The sequence below is a fragment of the Pinus tabuliformis genome, chromosome J (genome assembly GCF_031772625.1).
Source record: "Pinus tabuliformis cultivar Carrire ecotype Pingquan chromosome J, CPIR1, whole genome shotgun sequence".
In the NCBI taxonomy this organism is placed as follows: Eukaryota; Viridiplantae; Streptophyta; class Pinopsida; order Pinales; family Pinaceae; genus Pinus; species Pinus tabuliformis.
Genome location: NC_142295.1, coordinates 1,533,390,979 through 1,533,413,145, shown reverse-complemented (window position 1 = coordinate 1,533,413,145; position 22,167 = coordinate 1,533,390,979).

Below are 22,167 nucleotides of genomic sequence, written 5' to 3'. Positions count from 1 at the left end.
TAGCTTCTTTGAAGGAAGTTGGTTCAAAATCTGTAGACAAGCTCAATTCACAATCATAAGTAACATCCATACCAACAGGTGAATTAGAGTCATCTACATCACCTCCATTTTGTTGGTTTGAGTTTCTGGTTCCTGTTTTTCCAATTTCATCAGGATGAACACTTTCAAGTGTCTTTGTCAGCCACTTTGGGGGACCTTTCTGAGATGGTCCAGGCTGCTTTGTTGATTGAGTTGGGACTAAATCAAGATTGAGTCTCCCAATTCTATCAATTACATAACTTAAAGCATCATCCGTTGTTGGAGTTTCATGCAGGGGAGATTGTTCTTCAGAAGAAGATTCCACATGTTGATCTAGTATAGGAATCCCCCCTTGAAGATGTGGAATCTGAGTATCAAACTCTTGAAATGATTTCGTTTTTGCGAATCTATCCAAACGATCAAGTTGCCGCTCAACAACATTGTCAGATTTGGATGATTCAAGAAAAATTACATCTCTAGATACAAAAAAATTTTTATTTACTTCATCATAGAGGCAGTATGCTTTGGAGGTGTTTGAATACCCTAGGAAGATACACTTACGACTTCTAGCACCAAGTTTGTTTCTATGTACCTTTGGTATCAAAGCATAATAGGTGGAACCAAAGATCCTGAAATGCTTTACCGAAGGAACATGTCCATACCACAATTCATAATGAGTCTTGTTTCTTATAGCATTAGATGGAAATCTATTCTTTATATATGCAACACATAGAACAGCATCAACCCAAAACATTATATTTACATTTTTGAAAAAAACCTGGATCGTACCATATTCAAGATTGTTCTATTCATTCTTTCAGCTACACCATTCTGTTGGGGATTATAAGGCACAATTGTTTGATGTTTGATCCCATGTTGGCGAAGATAGTTTTCAAATTCATTTGATGTATATTCTTTTCCATTATCAGTGCGAATAGACCCAATATGAGATTGTGCATCATTTTCAATCCATTTATGAAAATTCTTCAATGTTTGAAAGGCATCAGATTTGTTCTTCAATAAATAAACCCAACACATTCTGGTATAATCATCAATAAATGTCATGATATATTTATTTCCATTTGCAGAAGGAACATGCATTGGACCACATAAATCTGAATGAATGAGTTCAAGCTTCCTATGTGCTCTTGAATGTGAATCCTGAAAAGACTGTTTGCTATGCTTTCCTAGAATGCAAGCATCACATTGCTTATGTTTCCTAGGAATTGTAGGCAAACCGGCAACACCATTTTTCTTCAATAAGCGGAGACTATCATAGTTTAAATGTCCAAATCTAGCATGCCATAATAAACTTGATGGAAGTGTACCTTCTTCATGATGAGAAATATATGAGAAATGTTGTGCATGAGCAGAGGTTCCTTGTAGTTTGATAAGCCTTTCTTCTTCTATTCCCCTCATGACAAGTGAGTGGTCAGAAACCTTTCTTACCTCAAGCTTGCCATCAAACATATGAATGGAGTGACCTTGCTGGCAGATGTGGACCAAGGACAGAAAGTTTCTCTTGAGCTGTGGGAGATATAGAACATGATCCAGAAGAAAGTCTGGAAGACCAGGTAGTTTAAGCCTGATTGTGCCAAGCCCTGATGGCTTTATTTTTGACTGATCTGCAAAGTATACTGCTCCATCAACATTGTCAGTGAAATCTTCAAAAAAATCTTTTCTATGAGTCATATGACAGGTTGCTCCTGAATCAAGCAATCAATCATTTTTCGAAGAAGCAAGTGAAGCATTAAACAAATCTTCATTTACTCAAATGTTACATTGTGCCTCAATATAGTGAGCGGATTTAGGTGCTTTACCTTTGTCTGTATCATCAGTTTTACCTTTCTGTTGGTTTCTTTTCTGCTCAATTTTGTCCCATGGTAGCTTGCATGTAGAGGCATCATGTGATCCATTTCTTTTGCAGCAAATGAAATGTAAGTCTGCCTTTTCTCCTTAAGAATGTTTGCCCCCCCTGCCTCTGAAGTATCTTCCTCTTCCTCTTCGTCCACCTCTTCCTCTTGTAGAATCTTGAGTAGGATGCTTTTCTTTATGAGTAAGGCACACAGTCTCTTCAGAAGATTCAAGGGCTGTCTTCTTTCCAAAGGCTTTCTCTCTTTCAGCAAACTTTTTCACAAGAGAGTCAAAGGTTATATCTTTAAGATTTCCATTTGCTTGTAAAGACTCAAGATAATTGGAGTAAGTAGGATAGAGTGCCTTGAGAAAAGAAATAAGAGGGATATCCAGCTCAACCTTAGTGGATTTGATATCATGCATTACAGATTTTACTTTAGATGCAAGAGCAAGAGGATCATTATTTTTCAGTTCAAGAGTGAAGAGTTTAATCATGAGCTGAATAACTTCAAGTGTAGAATGTGAGTCATAGAGTTCTTTTAGCTTTTGTAAAGCTTCAAAGGAAGTTGAATATGATGAAATATGGCGACTTACTTCTTCATTTACAGATGCTGCGATTAATGCATAGGCTTTGCTGTTCTTGTTTTCCCAAATGACGAGCTCTTTCTCTGATGTATGCTGCACTGGGTCATTGTCTGCTTCTCCGACACACACTCCTTTCCACAACTCATTGAAGATGAGGGTGTGTTTTATCATCCGGGACCATTCAGGATAGTTCTCCTTGCCAGTGAGAACTATTCCTACCATAGAGATGATTGAATGCATTCTGTAAAAAATACTTCTGCTGATAAAAAAAAATTATGCTGATGTACAGTGAAATTGTACTCTGATATATTAAAAACAGAGGTATTATTTTGTCGTGGTATATGGGGGACAACGTGGGAGCCAAATGCAAGAGCGTTAATAACATTCCAATACGACAACAACAATAACATTCCAATTGTACAACATTAATAACATTCATATACAACGTGGGAGCCAAACGCCGGAGCAAAAAGCAACACCGAACTAATGTATATCAGCATTATATATGTATAGAACAATGTATTTAGGTAATATGGAACAGTGTATTTAAGTAATCGTTGTGCGAGATATGAGAAATCGAAGCGGTGAGGGAGGTCTGTTATGACAATGGGATATGAGAAACTAGAGCGGGAGGGAGGTATGTTATGACAGTGTTATGGAGTGATAAATCAAACGGTTCACCGCAAGAGTGCACGGAGGTGGTTATGACAGTGTTATGGAGTGATGAATCAAACGGTTCACCGCAAGAGTGCTCTGATACCAACGGAGGTGGTTTAATATAGTGCGACCAAAGGAGAGGGCGCACAATGAATACACTTGTGGGAGCTGAGGGGACCGCATACACAGTTGCTCCAATGTATAGCATATGGAAACGGTAGAGCAGTGGATACAATCACTCCAACGTACAGTGCCATTCAACTGACTAAAAAACTTCATGCATTCACCGTATACGCCATTGACCATCAATATTCTGCAATTTATGAGATTGATAACGAATTCTGATTATTGAAAGCACTTACCAAACACTGCAACACCTCCATGTTTTGACCAGGCTCTCACACTAGTTCTTCAATCGTTTTGAACTTTCCAAAACAAATGTCTCAACACAGCAATACGACCCCTTCAACAGTAATATTATTGTTGAATACAACATGCGGTGACGCGCTTTAATGAATGTATTCAAGAATGAATGAGATTTGCAGAGTTTCGACAGAGATTTTAGCATAGAAGCGCAAAGAGCGAAATGAGCTTGGACAGGCCATCATCAGGATAGAGGGGAATATGGCAGTGGAAAATTATTTCAGGACAGAGGCAGAGCAGCGCTCAGTGGATAGAACGATAGAGGCGTTTGAGGACAGAGCTCAGGCCAGCGTACAACTCATAGTAGCAAAAATGAAGGGAGTTACAACTATTTTTAGAACTGGCTCTGATACCATGTCAGGCCAGGCGGTAACTCTCCAAAGGCAGTAAAACTGATTCGTCTATTATTCCATAGGTAGGTTATTGTTATATACAATAGGAGTGATTGTTCAGTTCATCTCCCGATGACTGTTCATATTCCTAATTTATTTATTTACAAATTCCCCCAATCATGAAGATTAGGTGTCAACAAGGAAAATATGGGCACCAATTGCTCTTTTATATAAAATTATGGAAACAATTTCAAATCAATGTTGGCGGCTTGCAATAGATTCAACACACAAAGAATGGTGATATCCTGAAAACAGAATTTAACTCTTCATTAAATGACGCTGAAATCAAGGCATAGGCCTTGTTGTTCTTGTTTTCCCATATGGAGAGTTCTTTTTCTGAAGTGGGATTCTCAGGAGGATTTCCTCCTTCTCCTTCACTAACTCATTTCCATAATTCATTAAAAATCAAAGTATGCTTTATCTTCCTTGGCCATTCATGGTAGTTCTCTTTTCCAAAGAGAGTTAATCAAACTATGGAGATGAGTGAATGCATCATCACAAAATATTTTCTGCTTTTGATTTCAAAAATAATCATAGCCTTGCTCTCTGCCCTTTTTTTTATACCCTTCTATTGAAGTAAGAAACTTATTAAATATGTAGATGGAAAAACTTCACTCTTCACTACACTATGTCAAAAATTTTAATATGGACATATATTCTATGCACATACATTGTCACATAATATATATATACCACCACTCATATATCATATATCATGGCTCCAACTTATATAAGGATTTCAATATTATGCCCATCTCACATATATGTTATGGCTCCATTCATTTATGCACTTTCACATACTAACACCTTTATGGATATATGACTCAACATAATAAATGCCATTACATATAATATAACCATAAAAAACTTCAATGAATTGTGAATACACTAGCACGGTCTTCAAGAAAGGAATTCAAAGTATATTCATACCATACACCATAGCTCCAACATGTATAAATGACCCAAGGCATATAAAATTCAACACACGACCCTCATGTACAACATTGATTTTAAATTAATGCAGGATAGAATAATTCCAATGCAACATATATACCAGTCAACACATGGATTTGGCATATCAATTCAACGCTCTTGATTTCAATGCACCACAAGCTCACCATACACCATTACATAGTATCCATGCACCGAACGTAGCATACAATACAACTCCAATTCAATACAGAGGAGTAATGCAACTAGATTTTGTGGGCTTCAACAACAGGCTTTACAAACACTCAGGCTGTTGGATCATAGCTCAATGGACTAGTGTTCAATAGACTTATATGGGCAGTGTTTAGCATATGGGTAGCATTCAACATATGGCCAGCGGTTGAACAAAACTGTCCAGGAGTCAGTGAATGGGATTTTCACATCAGAATTGGATCTTGAGCTGAGGGACATCGCAGGAAATTTGCTGAAGAGCAAACACAAGCTGTTTGTCTCGTACAACCGCACTGATTTGACACTATAAAACTCACAGCAGTCATGTAACTTATACAACAAGCAATTAGTCTCAATTTACAAAGACATTAAACTTAGAATTGTATCCGAAAAAACACTTATCTCCTAGCTCACTTTTATACTATGGTTTTATGGCTCGAGAACAGACCATATACAACAAAACTACAATTTGCAGAGATACAAATTGGAAATACAAATAGTTGGAAGAGTGTTGGAAGACGCGTTTTTTTGTTTTGATGTTTATGTCTAGGGATAGAAAGTATTCATAGATTTTGACATCTGAAAGGAGGAAGGGGGCTCAAATATAGGTGTTGTTAAATCTTTCAACATGAGCAATGTGACAGAAAAATTCCCCGAAATTCATTTATTCTAGGTTGGTTGGAAAAGCGAATGTCATTGCTAAAAGTAACAATAATGCCGAATATCAATGACATAAATGAAATGTGCGCAATGCACCATGAGCATTTTGTATGCTCTGACACTTGCGTAGCAGAGAATAATAATAGTGAATAGTAGGTGGAGCAGCAATAGGGGTAATAATAGTAAATAGCAGGTGGAGCAGCGATAGGAGCAACGTTTTTATGAAAGGCAGAACATAGGAAAAATAGGGAGTTACAAAGCAGGTGGAAGACAAAATGGCGCTGGAGAAATGACAGGTTGCAGCTAAAATTTAGCTGAGAAAATATTCATGAAATGCAGAATTGATGGTAGAAATGATCTACACATAAAGGCCATAAAACAAATGGCTCAAAGTAATTATGTAGGGCAGGAATACGCCTGCCCTGATACCATGTTAAACACACATGGGCAACAAGAATAATATGAAAGATAAAACATGAGAATACATTTTTATTAACAAGAGATATACATTTATAATACATGGTTTGACAGTTGGGTTCCACATCCCAAGGTCTCTTGGACTCCTTTTGTTTATTCGGCTTCCACACTAACCCATTGAGGATTAGGTGTCCAATAGCTACCAAACCTAGAGGGCTAGTCATTCAAAAAGACACTAGTTTTCCCAGAAACAGGAGCTACCACCTCAAGAAGAAAAAGGAATACCAGAGAAGAGAAGGATTAGCGAAAATTCATGGATTGTAGAAAATTATAGAAGTTGCAAAACATAAAGTGTGTGAGCGATGACTTGCAGAATGATAGAGCAAGATGTTGCTAGAGCTAAGTTAAAAACTAAGCTAGAATGGAATGTCTAAGAGCCATTTTTTAGAATCTTGGAGTTTTATTCTTTGAATTTATTATATTTATGCCATTGGATGGTGTGTCTAAGCCTGAATGGTCATAGGGAAGCTTAGGATGTTTGAACTACTTAGTGCTTGTTGTTAGCTGATGAAACACTTAATAGGGAAATTTGATAATTGTGGTGTATTCTGAAAGGGTTGTAAACCACATGTTCAGTGGACTAAAAACCCCTTTGTTGCTTGCTAAAAAATAACAACTGTGAAACCACCTAAACAAAAAGTTCAACCTCTTTGAGTTGAGCAATGGCCATCTAAATCTTGGGTGAAGCCTTATGTTTTTTAATCAAGGAGTAAGTGAGCCACCATGGTGCTTATTGCTGGTGAATAGTTGTTAAACCACTAAAATAATGTATTCCTTATTCAAGGTATGTGACTAAGCCTTGGGTATGAATTTCTTTGAACAAACATCCCCTCAGACTTTGGACCTGGCTCAGGGGTTGTCAACTACAAGAAAGATTGCAGTGCAACTAGCCTATTGTTGGGTGCAGAGTTGAAACCCCTCTTTCAGTGCCCATCCATCTTTAAATAAACATATAAGTGTAAATTTCTTGTTTATATTTTCTCATGGACCATGCTAATTATTTTTATATGTGAATAATGCAATAATTTATGTTTTATTAAATATAAATTATTGTTTGCACTATGAATCTCACTGATATGGCCATGATGGAATGATATCCTATAAATTCATGGTTTGTTGTATCCTTGGATAGTGTTGTTGATTGTCATGGTCATGAAGAATCTATAGTCATTTTTTTATTGCTATGTTGATGTACTATGACATTATGTAAATGAATGCATAAGTTTCAAATGATTCTATTTTGGTTATTTTGTTCAAATTTGGAGGCGGAGACCTCTGGTCTTGGGTCACAGACCTAGGATTAGATTGCATTAAAATTGTAAGTTGTTGGGATGAAGCAAGGAGGTCATCATCTTGTTTACAAAAATTACCCCAGGAACACTATACTTTATTTTAAGGTTCATACCATCGGCACCAATGTGTGGCATAGTCAAAACTCATATGAATGCTAGTAGGTTGACATTTAGTGGGAACTAGTGGAACCACGCCTAGTGAAACACTTTCTTATGTACTGGCTTCAATTGCTAGCAATAGTTTTCAGTAGTTAAGTACAATAGAAGGGTCAGGCTAATATACTTGGCCAAATGCAGTTTCACAGCGTTGTTTTTCTAGTGAATGCAGGACTAGAAATAATTTTTCAAATCTCATAGCTACTTTCAATGATATTATAGTCTTATTTAGAGCTTTCATTATAAAATTTATAGCATATTAATAATAAAGTAGTCACACTTGAAAATTACAATCATAAACAATGAGAATTAGAGGTCACAATAGAGAAAGAGACACCAAAATTAGGTTAATGACCAGAGAAAACCCCACTGAGGGGAAAACCAAATCAACTTTCCTTATGAGAGAGATTCCAATTCAATTTGTCCAATAACAATGAGTCAAAGGTAAAAATTTTACCATCCAAAACCAAGTCAAATATATTCAATAGAGAGAACCAATCTCTAATTTCGTCACTATAGAATTACAAGTCAAAATCTAGTCAACGTCCTGCCAAAGTGTAGTAAAATAGCAACTTGGTTAACAAAAGTTAACTGTGCTCAATGCAGGTGCAACAAGATGAATCCAATAGGTCCAAAAATTCACAGAGCGAGGTCAACATATATGAGAGTTAACAGTCTGAAGTTCAAAAATAATTCGAACTTCTTCATAGTTCAGTCAAACAACTAGTATAATTCCAATCAAAGCAGGTTAATGATAGAGAGATAAGATGTTCAATGTAGTTCAGATGTTCTTCATTTCTTCCTTCACACATGTGAGTGAACTGAGGTAGATCCGATGAGTTTTTTTATGGTTGTGTTGATGTCCAAATGACCTCCAACTTGGCTATATTTATAATGGTCAACATGAAGGGTCATGACCCTTAAAAATCCACCTTTGACCATGGAGTCGATGTGAACCTTTTGAAACCAACTTCTCCAACATAAAAATCAATTTTGTCTCCAATAATTTGTTATGCAACCAGATCATAAAACGACAGAATATATAGATCAACAACTTGAAAATTAGCCTCTTCGAGGGGTAAACCTCCTTTACATCACATAAATGAACAACTCTTGGATGTTATAAATAACAAGACCTCCTTGGTATATATAGGAGTGTAAGGGGTCACAATATAATCAGAGCCTACATAAAAATAATAATGTAAGGGCACAAAATTAACAACCATGGGATTCTATGGGGCACAACAATAACAATATGGGGCCTACATGGGCACAACAATAACAATAAGGGGGTTGCACTGAAAATTACAATAAGGGGGATACACTAGCATTATAAGGACCTAACATGCCCCTTTCCTTCAAAAAAAGTGTTTTCCTTAATGCATGAATAATTCTAGATGCTTTCTTATAAAATTCTCATCCTCCCATGTGGAATTTTCAGTGGTTAAGTTCTTCCACTTAATGAGATACTCTAAAATTGATCGATTCCGTAGCTATCGAGTTCTTGTTTCTATGACTTCTTTAGGCTCTAATATGATTTTTCCTTCCTCGTCAAGTTCTTGAAATATTGTTTGAACTAGGAGCTTGTCACTGATAACCTTCTTTAAGCATGAATCATGGAAAACTAAGTGTACTTGAGAAGTTGCAGGCAACTTCAATGTGTATGTCATAGTAGGAATCATTTGCAACACCTTGTAATGAACATAGTACATGGGTGATAATTTATTATCCTTCTTAGATTGCTTAAAGAACATTTGTTTGTATGGTTGTAATCGTAAAATACCTAATTGCCTACGTCAAAAATTCTTCCACTGTGACGCTGATCTGCATGTTGTTTCATTCGATTCTGTGCTAGAGTGAGGTTATCCATTAAGAGTTGGATAACTTGTTGTTGATGATATATGTGATTTTCTACTCTTAAACCTTAGAATTTTCTCTTAAATATGATGTGATGGACGATGGATGATATCCATAAAGTGCCATAAATGGGTTCATTTTTTCTATTGTATGGAAGGAAGTGTTATACAACCATTTAGCCAAAGGTAACCACTTCATCCATTGTGTTTGTTTATTAGATACAAAGCAGTCAAGATATCCTTACAAACATTTTTTCACTATCTCAGTTTTCCCATTAGATTTAGGATGATAAGATAAGCTATGAGCTAATTGAGTACCATGGAAAGAAAATAATTCCATCCAAAAATTTCCAGTGAAAATGGGATCTCTGTCACTTACAATAATATTTGGGTTTCCATGTAGCTTTTGAATTGTTTCCATAAATGCAGTAGCAACTATACTGGCTTTAAAAGGATGAGATAATGCAAAAAAGTGTGGATACTTGTTAAGTCTATCAACTACCACCATGATGACACTCTTTCCTTTGAACTTAGATAAACTTGTGATAAAATCCATTGAGACCTCTGTCGGCCAGATAAGTCGTTCTTGCGGACAAGACTGACCTCCCTAGTATCTAATGATATCTAGCGACAAGAAAACCAAACAAATTCTATCTTTCTCTAAATATGCAATTTATAGATAAAGGCAAACAAGTGTTTTAGGCCTACCTTGGGTCCAGTGCAAGTTTGTGGAAGCCACACTCTGTTGATCCAAATGAGCTCCCTTGTAAAGGATCTGCAAACACAAACAAGCACACACATTAAATAGCACCTGAAAAACCAATATAATAAAGCATATTTATCATGATGATCAAGGAATTCATGAAACAAATCACATAAGACAATTTGTTGAGAAAAATGAATCTAATTGTATCAACTTTAATCAAAGAAGAACTTTACAACCCTGGTGCCTTGATGCTGTACAAGCTCCTCCCAGGGTCCAACAAGAATCTCCTCTACTTTGACAAGTTTCACTCTCTTCCCAATGAAGCCAAAAGGTATGTAATCTATCCTCTCAAGCTTAACTAGGAAGTCTCAATTCCAACAACATTTACCCTAAAAAATGTTCAGCTTCTAACCTCCCTAGCAACTAGCCTAATGCCTTAATTTATAGCGCAATGGAGGGAAGTTACTAGGTCCACCTTCAAAGGGATAAAGCCCTCCTTCAAAGGGATAAGCTCCTCTCATCAAGGGATTAGCTCATTTAGTTTTAGGAAGCATGAACCACCTAGGAGCGAACCATCCACGTCAAGGTTCCTTCTAGAATCATCCAGAATTAACCACAAGTGAGTTTTTAAGAATAAACTTGCGCCTTTTTTACTTTCACAGGGGTCCGCACCTACTCCTTTAGAGACAGAGCGGGCAGGTCCGCAGGTAACATGACCATGGGGTGCGGGACCGCAATTAACAGTAAGAGAAAGTGCGGAACCAGAGCTTTATTGATTTTCAAAGTCTTTCTCTCATTTTTAAAGCTTGACATGAAGAGCTGAGGTTTGAGACTTGCTAAGGAGGACAGTATGAATGATGATAGACCCATACTGACTGTAAATAGTCATTGTGACAATATTTTGTGTAACAGATTGCCCCCTAAAGTGCGAAGTCTGTAGTAGATGAGGATTTCATTTATCATCTAAGAAGAGTGAAGTACTTTATCATTTCGAGGATCATATTGTGGAGAGCCTGGTTGGAACCTGTAAAAACATTCAATGCAAAATATATACATGAGATCATATCATCGCTGAGGTAGGCATTCCCATACTCAGATCAAAACTAACTAGAAAGTTAACTACTGCTCTGATATAGGAATGATCTTGTAATACATCACAAGTATAGACACATGTTGACATAGTATGGACGCAACCATCTATTTATGAATAGTCCACTGTATAATGAATACAAAATTCCTCGCAGCCTGGATGGTGGAAACTAGATCCAGGGTCTTGATTTCTACTTCCCGAAATAGTACGATTCTATCCATGTGAATGAATGTGTCGAAGTCGAACATGGTAGAAACTACTTGATTACCAGTCAATGATGTAAACTGTTAACAAGTGTGAGAGAAACCACCAGTAATGTCAATGGCTCTCAAAGTACTCAGTACAATCCATGAGATGTGAATAGATGTGTTGATGTCAAACATGTCACGGAATCCTTTGATCGAAGGTCAATGATGCAACCTATCGTCGAAGGTGAGAAACCTGCCATTGAGGCATGCAGATCCCAAGGTACTGACGATTACTAGATCATCTTTCTAGATAATGAGCTGAAGTCGATAGAAAGCGATTTGTTGTAGGCAATCCCACAACACGAAATCATAGATCAAGTTTGAAGAAATTTAGTTGCAATGACTGACTCAGGGGTGGTCAAGATGGATGACGGATATTTTGCAGATGAATGGTTTATTTTCACTGACCTCTTGAACACATAACGACACAACATATGGTTTGGTGACAATTGACCCAAAGTTAATACCCAGAAACCGGCTGAAGACTTTCAATATGGTTTGATCAACTGTTAGGCAAAGGATTTCCCAACCCAGGTGAATAAAAATTGTTGTGTTCAAGATGGTTACAAAATATGACAAACATGCTCATTTTTCTCTCTTTTCCCCCACCATTTCTGGCAAGTACCTCTTTATTTTTGACAAGCTTGAGGAGGATAACATTTGCTTGACTATAAGCTCATCCTTTGGATGAGTCCAACTTAGTTTAAATTCGAACCCTAAGAAGGAGTGGTCGGTTCCTGTTTGTAATTGAATAGGTCCTTTACTGTTAAATTTTAATGAGTCCAGTATAGGAGAAACTCAGTGTTTTTAAATTTTAGAGAGTCTGAAAAAACTTAAGAAAACTCCATGGTTGTCCTTTTTCGTAAATTTGTGTCTCCCAAGCCCGAAAAAGTATAAAATAATACTTGAGAGAACCGCTTGATCATTACGACCAAGAAGTACTTTTCATAATTAGTGCCTCTGATCCGAAAAAGCAAAAAAGCGATCAATGACATGTCGTTTTATAACCAATATCGAGTTTGAAACGACAAAAATCCGGCAATATTTTCATATTTTTTACGGTCAGAAAAGAGCTGTAAGTGGAACGTCTTTTTAGTTCCATTTTAACGAGCTTGAAAAGAAAAACTCGGCAATATTTTCATGTTTTACGAGTTAGAAAATAGCTTAAAGAGGACTCGTCCTAGAGGAATGAGTGGTATAAAGGGTAGCAACTGGTTACGGCGATGGTGGAACTGCTCAAAACGTGTAGCGGTTAAAAGGCTGGCTAACAAAACCACTCATAGATGCAGTCCCTTAGGAAGGCTAAACAACCAAGTGAAAGCATATGATCAGCCAAAGAGATGGTGGCGATGGAATGAAAACAACCAAGGCTCATCTCGCAAAATTTAGCGGATAAAAACAATAATCACGAGATGTAAACTGGGTATGGGTTCATTTTTACACAAGCTTAAGCCATAAAGAACTCTGCTTGGATTCGGTTTCATGTTTACAAAAGCTTGAAACAAAAAACTATGCTTGTTATAAGTTTGCATGCCCCCAGCATAATGACGCCAAACGAGGTACATGCCCCCAAGCTTCATTGCATTCAACCAGGTGGATGGAATGAAGCTTTACTTTCAAGATCTTGGAAAGACTTGACTCAAAAGGGAGTTGTTTCATTTTTAATGAGGTTGGCATAGGAAAAGGACTGTCCTCAAAACCCTTGTTTCATTTTTTAAACGAGATTGACACAAGATAAGGAACTATGCTCCTGATTCCTTGTTTCATTTTTTAACGAGCTTGACACAAGACAAAGAACTATGCTGATAAAATCCTTGATTCATTTTTTTAATGAGCTTGACACAAGACAAGGAACTATGCTCAAGTCTCTGCATGCCATGGGGTGCAGGACCACAGATAGCAGTAAGAGAAAGTGCAGAACCAGAGCTTTATTGATTTTCAAAGTCTTTCTCTCATTTTTAAAGCTTGACATGAAGAGCTGAGGTTTGAGACTTGCTAAGGAGGACAATATGAATGATGATAGACCCATACTGACTGCAAATAGTCATGGTGACAATATTTTGTGTAACAACCTCCTCCCAAAATTTAATTGGAATGTCTAAAGGTTATAACACACTTGGGGTCTTAATTACCTTGACCTTATTCTTTTGGAAAATCAAACATTCTGCCACAAACTTTTGAATATAAAATTTAAGGCCATTCCAAAAAAATTCCTTCTTGACCCTATGGTATGTTTTAAAAATCCCGAGTGCCCTCCTAAAGGAGAGGTGTGAAATTCCAAAATAATATTTTGTTTGAGTTGGGAATTATTACATAGATATAAGTAAGCTTTATACCATAATGAGTCATTTTCCTAGATAAATGTATCAAATGTACAGGGATCTTGTTGCAAATTTTGAATGAGTGTCCACACCTCTTCATCATTCTTCCATTCTTCCCTTGCTTTAGTTATCTAGTCAGGTTGGATAATAGAAATGGCATAGATAAATTCTTCCACATCCTCATCCCTTCTTAAGAGTGCATCTCCAACAATATTTTTCTTTCATTTTTTGTAGATGATTTCAAATTCATAACTCAACATCCTAGTGACCCATTTTTTTTATCTTCTAAAAATAATCTTTGTTCCAAAATATATTTAAGGCTATCATGATTATTTTTTACCTTGAAGTGTCTTCCCTTCAAGTATGGGCACCATTGCTTCAAGGCATGTAGTATTGATAACATTTCCTTCTCATAAATAAGTTAGTGTAAATACTTTCCCCTGATTGGATGACTTTCAAAAGTGATGGGTCTTCCTTCTTGCATTAAAATAACACCAATTCCATTTCCCGAGGAATCACATTCCATCATAAATGTTTTTGTGAAGTATAGGTAGCTAAAACTAGAGCTTTGCACATTGCCTCTTTAAGATGTTCAAAGGACTTAGTTACTTCTGGAGTCCAAAAAAGTGCATCGTTCTTCAGTGATGTTGTTAGAGGTGCTACTAATTTCCTACAATTCTTAACAAACTTGCGATACTACCCTGTCAACTTGAAAAATCCTTGAAGATGATTTAAGGTTGTGCAGATTTTCCACTCTTTTATGGCTTTAATTTTGTTAGTATCTACCTTAACACCCTCATGAGATGCAATATGACCCAAATATTCCACCTCCTATACCCAAAAGAAACATTTGGAGGTTTTTGCATACAATTATTTATCCTCCAAAAGTTTAAGCCCCCTATCAACATGTTGAACACAATCCTTCCAAGACTTGGTTGAGATTAGTATATCATCAAAAAATAATAACACAAATTTTCTATGGAAGGGGTTGAAAATGGAATTCACCAGACCTTGAAATGTGGAAGGTGCATTAGTAAGGTGCAACATCTCCTCCCACATTTACCCACTTTTAAAAGCTCTCCAGGGTAAACATGAGTTGAGTGCTACTATGACATGACCCGACCTCCAAGTTCCAGTGATGGAAGTGGGACCTACAAAATAGAACACATACTACCACCACTCAGGGACACTAGATCACTCAACGTTCTAACAACCACTCGTGGTGATCAATCCTTGAGATGGAACTCATTTTCACAAGCTTGACAACCCAACCACAACCATAAGCTTGTCTCCATACAGATATGACCCAAATCTTCCAGTTCTATGCATGTGGTGGTGAGATTTATGCCACTTTTTTAGGGCTAGCCTTTGGGCCACTGCCCAAAAATGCCCAAAACTATTTATAATGCAATCTAAGGTTATAAAATTTTTGTGCAACCAATAATCAAGATATATCTTGCTTCAAACATGCTAGTCACTTAATAGACGTTTCGTAAAACATATGGTAAACATAGTAACTATAGATCTTGAATGCATATTTGATCATGATCATCTTAAATTCATCTGAAGATCATCCGGAAGGCTTAATTCCCTCTAAATCTAGCTACAAAAGCACTTGTTATCTCATACATTCATCAATCATTCAATAACTTGTCAAATCATGAATAATATCCATAGTAAGAAAACATCATATCATTGTGCATACAAGGAACATATAACTAGAATATAATCCATCACTAGTACAAATGGGGCCAAAATCCCACGACTATTAGTTAGATATACGAGTTATTGGCATTGACTATTTAACACATTGGTGCTCATCAAATCGTTTCCATAATTCTGTTGAATAGTCAACAATTTAGTTAACGTTGGATATTGGACAGTACATATGTCGATTATCGGACACAAAAAAGGCTGAAATTGTCATAAAAAACTGATGTTTTGAAGCCATTTTTTCAACACTATAAATTGTTGGATATTCAATGTACGAAACGTTGAATATCGGATAGGAAATGAATTACGTTCTGTCGCCCAAAACATTAGAAATTGCAACAGTTGACCGTTGGCTATTTAACAAACAGTTAGTTTTGTTTGACATGAAAAATCAACTTTTAGGCATCGACAATCGATGGTATACATAAATTTTGCGATGAGAGTGTTATTGCTCCAACCCTCCCTTCCATCAGTCTTGAGCAGCCCATTTGACGTATAAGTGTTGGATAACTGATGTTAACTTGAATTAGTTCGACGAGATTTTTCAATATCAGACACATCGTTCCAACAGTTTGGGGCATGCAGGCTGATGGTGGCGTGTCAGATATGTGACATATGAGAGATGTCCGACGGGAGCAGGGATGGAATTTGACGGGCAATTTGCCCGTCATGGGGTGATTTGCCCGTCAAATACAGTTAAAATTTTTTCAAAACCGTCAAAATCCTTACTTGATATTAGGAAAAAGGTTGGAAAAGTGTGAAAACCGTCAAATTTGACGGGTGACTCAGTTTTGAAATTCCATCCCTGGACGGGAGTATCAAACGACCGATGCTTCTTTCTGTCAGTTGTGGTGTTAATTATATGATGAGTATGTCGAATGATAGGAGTCGAATATTTGATGGCTAGATTGTATCATTGAATATTTGACGGTAGTCTGCGTATTAAAAAAATATATAATTTCACAATTTTTTTATCTCATTATAATTCCACCTTGCAAGCCCCATGATTGTCCTGTAGGTGGCCTCCTCTCTTCTAGTAATGGTTATCCTCACTTCTAATCTCTCTCTAAGTAATTAGATGAAGCATAGAGTAAATGAAAACAAATTTTTAGAAGCAAGCCAAGGCCCTAAGAAAGGGAAACTTCGGTAAATTCAGAAAAACCAAAAAGCATAGCTAGGGGCAGATGGCAAACCATTGTGGCATTTTTCTGTTTCACTAGACATAACAACACTAATTGATATGAACCTCTATAGTATTCTTCATTCGGTGGGAAATGGAACTTGGGAACTGAGACAATCAAATGGCCTACTTGTCATCGTAAAGGTATGCCTACATTTTCAAAGGCGTAGGTTTAGTTGATTTTGTTGATTAAGTTGTGAAAATAAGAAAATATGAGTATGCGTTGGAGTGTTTTGCATGACTTATGAGTGGACCTTCAAGAAAATGAACCTTTTATTACGTATGATTAATTTATGATATTGACTAGCATAAATTAAGCTAACCTTAGTTTTTAGAATGACCATAGTAGCTCAATAACACTGGTACATGATATTGAGGATGGTGACGCTAACAATGTGACTCGTAAACCCTCTGTTTCTCCCATATTAAAGGTTACCTGAGTAGAATGCTGCAGACATTAAGAAAGGTTGCACCAAAAAAAATTGTGTTTGAATGGGTGAATGTCTTCATGGAGTTTGCATTGATAAGTGATGTGTAACTCCTCGTCTTAACATAATTAAATTATCAAATTGTACGTATAAAAATAATATTTTTTCCAATTCCATTTACAATGACGAAGTAGATAGAATTCCCACGGATCTAATTGTATGTAATAAAATAATATTTTTTCCAACTTCCATTCTCAATGATGAAGTAGATATATTTCCCATGCACCCATATCTAAGAGTGGAACACAAGATCCCTTTTCATTTTTAATAATTGCAAAATTTTGGATATGAAATGGCACCTTACTATTTAATTCATTAAGAAACACTTGACCAAGATTGAATTCACATGAAAAGTTACACTTACACTAAATTGAGAAACTAGAAACATGAAGCCAAACTATGGAAATTTATGATGGAAATTTCTTCCAGCCAAGTTTACCTGCAAGTTAGTGTTAATAAGGTGTTGTGGACAACTCCTCTATCGCATATTAAACTCCTTAACCTCTTTAAAATGTAGAACATTCATTGCATAGATCCATTTAAGATTAGAGACATGGTAATCATAAGAATGGAAGAAAGTAACTAAACTATGTTTTAGGGCTAACGTGCATTGTTTAGTCTGCATTTTATTGATATAGGGTTCCATTATTTCTTACATAGAATCAAAATAATTTATAGGGGGATTTTTCTCCATTTGTCATATCATTCTGGATAATGTAATTGAAAAAGAGGAGAGACAATAGAAACAGTAAAAGACTAAATCTTGTGAGTGCCAATGTCAAATGCCAATGATGTGCTGAACTCATCAACCTACTATTGTCATTTTTAATGTTATTTCCACTTGTATGGGTAGTCAATGTAATTTAGTGGAGTGATGAGGACTATTTGAAGCAATACTTAATATGTTATGTGAAGATTTTCAACATCCCGATGAAGAGCTTCAAAATGTAGTAAATTTCTCTGGAAACCCTATTGGTCCACTGGTTTATTTAATTGATCAATTTCTAATTGCTATAGGAAAGGGTTGAGTAATCAATTAGAGGCTACTTTGTGTTCACTTCTTACAAATTAGATACTAATATTTTCCAATAGTACAATGACAGGAATAATTTGGAGAGAAGATTATTTGATGTTACTGAAACCCTCCCATATTGAGCAGAGATATATTTACAACATTTGAATACTACATATAGATAGGCAGCGATGATAGGGGAAATGCAGAGCTGGGGCCATAAAGTGGATGAGGCCATCATCCCCACATATTTTTTGACATGATTGGAAGCATGCGTTGACTACTCATTCTAAGATAATGAACTGTTTAACCATATAGCAAACAAATAATAAGAATTTAAGGATTCCCTTTTAGGTTTAGGACCTTTCCTAAGACTTTAAGCAAGAGGTAACACCGCCCAACAACAATATGTGGCTTACCTAGTAGTATACTTATGTTTTCCCCTATCTGAGGTTAGGGATTTTCCTCTAGGGATAGTTTAAGATATAATATTTTTGCATTGTTTCCATGGATAAAGTCCATTCCCTGTATTCAAAGTTTGGATTCAATTAAATTTGGCTAGAAATATTTAGAGGTTTTATTAACTTACCTAGCTTCTCCATAGTAGGAAGAGTCTACTAGAGGGTATTCAATAGGAAGTTCTAATCTGACCCCTTACTGGATCCTTTCAGATCCTGAAGAGGATTTAAAGAGAGGGGAAAAGGTTTCTCAAGCCTGATATAGTGCCATTACTCTGAATCTAATCCATTTTTTAACTTAAACAAAAACAACCATCATGGGTGATAAATATAGGGTCAAAAATGCCTATAAATCACTCAGTATCATTGGGATAAACAGGTTCCCTCATGCCATGCTTGACAAATATGAAAAATGGTTTCCTAAATTCTTAAGTAGCAATGCAATTTCAATTGAGCAACACATCACTAGTTTTTATTTGGCTATTGGTAGGCATGGGATTCCTAATGAAGATGAATATGTAGTCATGAAATTATTTGCATTGTCTCTAGAAGAAAAATGCTAAAACATGGTTTAATGGCTTACTAGACTATGGAATCACATATTGGAATTCTTTTCATAATGCTTTTACAAAAAGGTGGTTTATTAGGAAAGATGCAAGATTAATGTTCACACAACTTCATGAGAAAGATAATGATATAGTTAAGGATTTCTATGAAACGTTTCATAAGTTGATAAGGACTTTTCCTCCTAACTTGAAACCAAACCATGTGGTCATCTTATCACATTATACAATTTCCTTTGAATGGAAGTTTGATTTCTTACTAAGAGATAATTACCCTAGTACTTTAGAGTTATCAAAGGAGTATGTAGCTAAAATTGAATAAAATTATCTTTCCTCTAAATAGAACCTTTAATGCTTCTAGTCTTGGAATTGAGCTCACTACTGGGGGGGTTGTGAATCAGTAGTGTGAGGGTTTATTAAAATTTTAAATATTTTTACCAAAAGCACATAATGACTAGTAAACCATCAGCTAACATAAGAAATCAACAAAGGAAAACACCATGAATAACATCAAACATGCACATAATAGGACACAAAAGGTTTACTGGTGGAAAACCCTCTCCAAGGAAAAAAACCACCCTTTGTTGTTGCTACTCAAATCTTATATTATGCTGAACAATTTTTTACATAAAGAAGATACCACCCAATAGCTAGAAGATTCGAATACTAAGATAGTTTTCTAGCAACATCAGTTGGAAAGACATTTCTCTCACGACTCTAAAAAAAAACCATTAGCTAGAAGCCACCACGACCAACGAGCCTCACCCAACAATACTTGACTCTAGATAAATATGCTTCCTATACTAATTTTTATGCTAAAAGCCCCCAACCTTACACACTACCTATTATGAAGCCTTTACACCTTCACCACCTCCATGCAAACCACGTTTCATGGATTTTCGAACTGGGCTGTCAAACCTGCTCAACATGGGCAACCCAACAACCTCACTGATCTAAATCTGAAAATGATAAGGTGATTTTCACCTTCTATTCAACACAACTACAACTATACAATATGCTAGACAAAAACGCTCTAGCACTCGCTCATACTCTCAATCCATTAATCACCAAAAACTCCATACTCTCACACAAGTATTTGCCAAAATATCCTCAATAATTCTCCAAGCGAATACCACAAGAAAATACCATGGTTATCCCAATACCATAGGAACCAATACCATGGTAATATCCAAGTCAATACCACAAGTAAATACCATGTTTATGCCAATATCAAGGATCCCTGTACCGTGGTAATCTCCAAGCCAATACCATAGGAACATACCATGGTAATACCAATACATGTAATGCCAATATCAAGTGTCGACTTGGATCAAACACACAAACATATAACAATCAACCTTGAACCAATACCAAGGAAAATGCCAGTACTCATGACTAGTTCAATAACTGCACCCTCAACACATGATAAACTCGGCTAAAACCGCACGCATGAAATTGCATCCGTGCAGTTAAGAACCTACAAACGCATGCGTAAGACTAGCTTTTTGTGGTTGTGGTAGATTTTAGGGAAAAAATGAAAAACATAGCACAAAACCTCTGTCAACCTTCTTCAAACTCTTCCATCACCTAAAAAACCATCAAAACATTAGTGACACAATCATAACATCTGCACATAAGCAAATCAGTCACAAGCCAAACTGCTAGCAAGTTTGGCATACTCATATAGACACTCGAGCCACTTGCGACACAATCATCATCCAAACATCAATAAGCAACCAGGTGGACATCAATGTCAATCAACAACACTGCATCCAACAACTACATCATCAATGGCAACATCTAGAGCCACTTCATCTAAATCCCAAACGGAAAAGCATACCATAAATACTGAAAGTCATCCACATGCATGTTGCAATACTTGGCCAATTCAATGAAGAGAATGGGAGAAATATTTTCAAAATATAATGAAGTACTCCAACAACAAAACCAAGCCATGCAAAATAAGATACTTCTTCTAAAGAGGCAAAGTAGGTTTAAACGTAGGGAAAATTCCATTTGGGATAATTCAAGACATTAAACAAATTCAAAGACTCCCAAATCCTATTAATGGAAACAATAGGGTGGATTAGGAGGATATCCCTTGCTGTCAGCCTTGCAATCTACCATACTTCCAAGAAACTTGCCTATATGCCAAAGAGATAATTGAACTAGCAAGTGAAATTAATAGGAATGACCCAATTGACCTCAAAAACTATGCAGAAGAAATCCTAAACATGGTCAGCAATTACTGTATTTTTTCCAATGATCAAATGATTGACCAAGAAACTATTCAGAGAGTCTTAGCCCGTAGACCTTCTCAATAATAAATGAGGAAGAGGATTAGAGATAAAAAATGGAGAACTTATCAAAGAAAGGGGATACAACAAAGTCAACCTCAAGAATCACAAGAGCAAATCCAACCTAATAGTATTCTTAAAATAAAGGGTCAATCAACAAGGGTCCAAGTTGGAGGTTTGAATTCTAAGATATCTAGTGAAAAAGGTTCAAAATTAACATTGATTTGGATATGTACTTAACTAAATCCCATATAATTGTCCCGTTATGAGAATTAATGAAGATTCCACCACTTAGGAAGAAGACAAAGAAGGTTATGGGATTTGCTAAATATTATCCTTCCTAAGATCAACCAATATTATTGCAAAAAACATGCAAAGGAGGTTCAAATGGTAAGTACGAAACGTTCTTCATTTATTTGGGTGCTAATAATTTTAAATTGCACAATTTGATGTTAGATATTGGGGCTTCTACCAACGTTATGCCTCTTTGTGTCATGCAACAATTAGGGCTTAAAAACCACTAGACCTTGTAGAAATGTGTGAGCTATAGATGCTAGAGA